This window comes from Eleutherodactylus coqui, chromosome 8 (genome assembly GCF_035609145.1).
Source record: "Eleutherodactylus coqui strain aEleCoq1 chromosome 8, aEleCoq1.hap1, whole genome shotgun sequence".
Taxonomy (NCBI): domain Eukaryota; kingdom Metazoa; phylum Chordata; class Amphibia; order Anura; family Eleutherodactylidae; genus Eleutherodactylus; species Eleutherodactylus coqui.
Genome location: NC_089844.1, coordinates 124280244 through 124284299, shown reverse-complemented (window position 1 = coordinate 124284299; position 4056 = coordinate 124280244).

The following is a 4056-nucleotide window of genomic DNA, read 5'->3' as shown; positions in this document are numbered from 1 at the left end:
AGTCTTTTTTGTGGTTTTTACACTGCTTTTTTTGCATTTTGAGAACAAAAGACATTATGGACCCCTAAAAACGTACCAAAAGTGAGAAAAATGTCATCAAAAATGCGCTGCTTATGCTCAAATGTATTCGGGCGTCTGGAGCGGGCATCCACCTCCGGGTTCCGCAGCCCATACTGCCAATAAACACGCTATTGAAAATTGCTTTTTCCTGTCCACGAGCGGAAAACAATTGCGGTTTTCCTTTTGCAGAAATCAATGCAGACGTTTTAGGCCAGCTGCACACGGCCGTGCCGGTCTCCGCCGCGGAGTCCGTTACGGCGCCCCCCAGAGACCCCAAACTTACCTGCGGATCCGGCGTCCTCGCTCCCGCATGACGCTTCGGCGTGACGCGCCGCAGCGTCATGTGACACGCCGGCCACGTCACATGACACGCCGGCCACGTCACATGACACGCCCACCGCGTCATATGACATGGACGGCCGTGCCATATGACGCGGCGGCGGTAGGCGGCGAAGCGGTTTCACGCTATCTTCCGCTGTGCTACAGCGGAAGATAGCGTGAACTGACGGCTTCCATTGACTGCAATGGAAGCCGTCCGCGCGTACACCCGCGGCAAATAGAGCATGCCGCGAGTGAGGACGGGAGATTTACGCGGCGGAAATCCGTCCGTGGGAAGGAGCCCTTATAGAGTTTTTGGCGGGTGTTTCAGACGTTGCCTTCACACTGTCCAAAAGTCGGGCAGTTGTGCAGAAAGCGGGCAGACAACGGTATAGTTAAATTATGGCTCTCTGCCACACTTTTACTTTCGGAGGCAGCGCATTAATGAGGTGCCCTAAACGCGCAAAATAGGACAGCGCTTGAAAATCGCAGTGCTGGAAAGCACCAAGATTGAGCGCACGTCTGAGAGGCTCCACTGAAAATAATGGGGGCCTCTGACGCTAAACGTTGCAAAAAAACGGCCGTGTGAGAGGGGCCTTACTGCAGCAAAACAATGGAGGTACAGTCCAAAACTGGAGACTGCAATCTGATTGGCTGCTGTGGACATATGGCAGGTAGCTGACTGCACCCATCGCACCAAGGCTTCACCTCTCCCCTCACTCCCCTCCATAATCACTGACAGAGTCGGCCTATATATAACATTTTATTAACAATCTTGTAAACATTCACCCCTTACAAACAGAAGTGCCCCACCAAAAAAGGCGGGAACGTCGGCAGTCACGTGGTGCCGAAGAGCCAATCAGGTGGCTCTAATCAGCAGCGCTGCTTAACCTAAGCAGAAAGTGCTAATATGCGTCCCGCCTGTGTGTCGTCATCGTTATTCACGTAAAGTGCTGCCCCCGCGCTCATGCGTGTTAAAGCCCCGCCCAGCATGCTGACGTCAGCGCAAAAGCCGTTAGCGATTGGATGAACGCGCGTGAAGCAACGGTAAGTGCGTAGCTCGCTCAGTCCCAACGGGTAATGAGCGGTGATGGAGGCGCGGGAGGAAGGGGACTGCCCTGTGTGTACATGGCTTCATGGAGGAAGCGTCCTGTGAATAGTGTCCTGCCGTTATTCTACACGGTGTGAAGCTGTCGAGTTAAAGGAATTGTCCATTAGGTAAACTAAAGGGTAACTCCAGAAGGCTTACTGCTGGCATCGTACTGTGGGGTGACCATGCTGGGCTGCCCCCTGCTGTGTAGATCCGGTGGATAAATCAGAGTGGTTGCTTAGCAACAAGCTGTACAGGTAACTGGTGACTACTCTGAAGTCCATCAAGGGGGCATTTACGTACTATTAAGGACTTTACTGACTTGGCTCTACAGACCCAGTGATTTAGGAATCCCTGCTGTCCAAGCTCCTGCAATGGGATGTGGAGTGCATTAACCCTTTAAGGTCACAGCCTAGTTGGTCCTAAAGATGGGATGCTTTTTTGGGGTGATCTTCATTACTTTATTTATTTATTTTATTTGGTGGGGGGGGGGGGGGGGTGAAAAGAATTACAAATTCTGCCATTGTTTTTATTTTTACAGCATTCATCATGATGTGAAAACTTTTTCTTTTTTCTGCAGGTTGGTAAAATCATGATACTAAAATTGATATGTATTTTTTTTAAAGGTTTTTCCATTTTTTTGCACAATAAAAACATCAGCGGAGTTCTGTAAGGGCTTTTTTGTGTGTGATGAGTTGTAGTTTTTATTGGTACCATTTTGGGGTACAATTGTTTTTTTTTTTATCGCTTTTTTATTGCATTTTTGGGTAGGTGAAATGAGTAAAAAATGCATTTTGAATCCATTTCTTTGCTTTTTTTTAATAGCATTTGCCATGCAAAGTAAAATGTGTTCAATTTATTGTACGAATGGTTACAGATGCGACTATACCAAACGCTTAATACATTTTCTTTATTTTTGTAAGCCAGAAAAATGGGAAGAGTATGCAAAAGTTTTATTTTTCATGTTTTTTGGACTATTTAAAAAAATTTTTTGTCCCTATAGGGGACTTGAACCTGCAGTCTCTGGATGGTTCAGATAATACACTGCAGTACTTCTGCAGTTCTCACCAATATGGGCTGTTGCAGCAAGAGGACAGCCATCAGTCACAGCTAACTCTCGCTGGTGATGGCACGGGCTCAGCTTCTTACCCCATGCCATCAACATGCTGTAAATATATAGCATTTTGCCTCACCCTCCCACTACGTCATGGGGCAAAGGGGTTTCTTCTTCACACCACACAGTGAGGCCATGTGAATGCAAATGACCCCCAAATCGTGTGGCCATTGGCAGCATTGTGCATGGTTTCGGCATTCAGCTACACTGGGCAGTTTCACCTTTAAAGGGGTTGTGCCAATGTCTAATGCCCTAATAGAAGCAGGGCAGGGTTCCCTGGTCAAGACCTCCGGTCTACGACCCAGAACGGAGGGACGCTCGTTTAGGGTCCTCTCTGGTCTCGCAGACCGTGGTCATTATTCTGAATCCCCACCATGTAGCACTACGTTTTCCATGACAGCTTAAACGCCTGGCCAGTGATAGTTTCCCCTGGCAAAATCAGCTGTTTGCTGGGTTCTACGAGCGAGAAGCAAATCCATCAGTGGCATGGACCCTTTTGGCATAGTCATGAGGTGCCACTCGCCGTGCCCACCTGCAGTGATTGTTTTGAAGGTCAGTAGAGATGAGCGAACGTACTCGTAATGAGTACTTACGCACCCGAGTACCGCCATTTTCGAGTACTTCAGTACTCGCGCGTAAAGATTCGGGGGGCGGGGAGAGGCGCGGCGGTGCGGGGGGTAGCAGCGGGGAACAGGGGGGAGCCCTCTCTCTCTCCCTCTCCCCCCCACTCCCCGCTGCAACCCCCCGCGCCGCCACGGCGCCCCCCGAATTTTTTCGCCCGAGTACGGAAGTACTCAAAAATCGCGGTATTCGGGCGAAAAAGGGGCGGGGCCGAGCACGTTCGCTCATCTCTAAAGGTCAGTCATCCCGTGAGTACCCCGGACCGCTGTCTCGCCGCAGGAAGCTGCCAGTTGATACATACAAGCTTAAAACATACAGAAGTAATAGACCGCCACTTTGGAACGGGGCATAATACTACACTTAGCAGTAGCAACGTGGCATCGGTGCGCCCACAAAATTAAAAAAAGGGGTTATTATCCGAGCCAACACAACCCCCTTGTTTCCCATCCCTTTTAACCTGTAATTGCAGAATAGTAGCTGGAATCATTGTTCTGGCTGTTCTACTTTCCGCTCTTCTGCTCTGCCTGCGTGCCCCCCCCCCCCTCCCCCCGCGGCGCCTTTATGTATTCGGGGGGATATTATTCTGGGCTTTGAATAGAAAAATATAATAAAACAGAAATCAAATACAAAGTGCTGCAATGTAAAAGCTCTGCGGCGGCTGCAAGTGTCAGCGATTACCACACCGCAGGAACCGCAGCAAAGGCAAGATCACATATAAACGCGTCCCCTGTAATAAACCTGCAGGTTTTCCTGACTTGTTCTCGGAGTTTAGGGGACATTTTTCTTTCCTGGATTCTCCTTTTCTTCTACTTGACATTTCAAGTTTTGCATTTACAAGGTAATTAAATTTTCT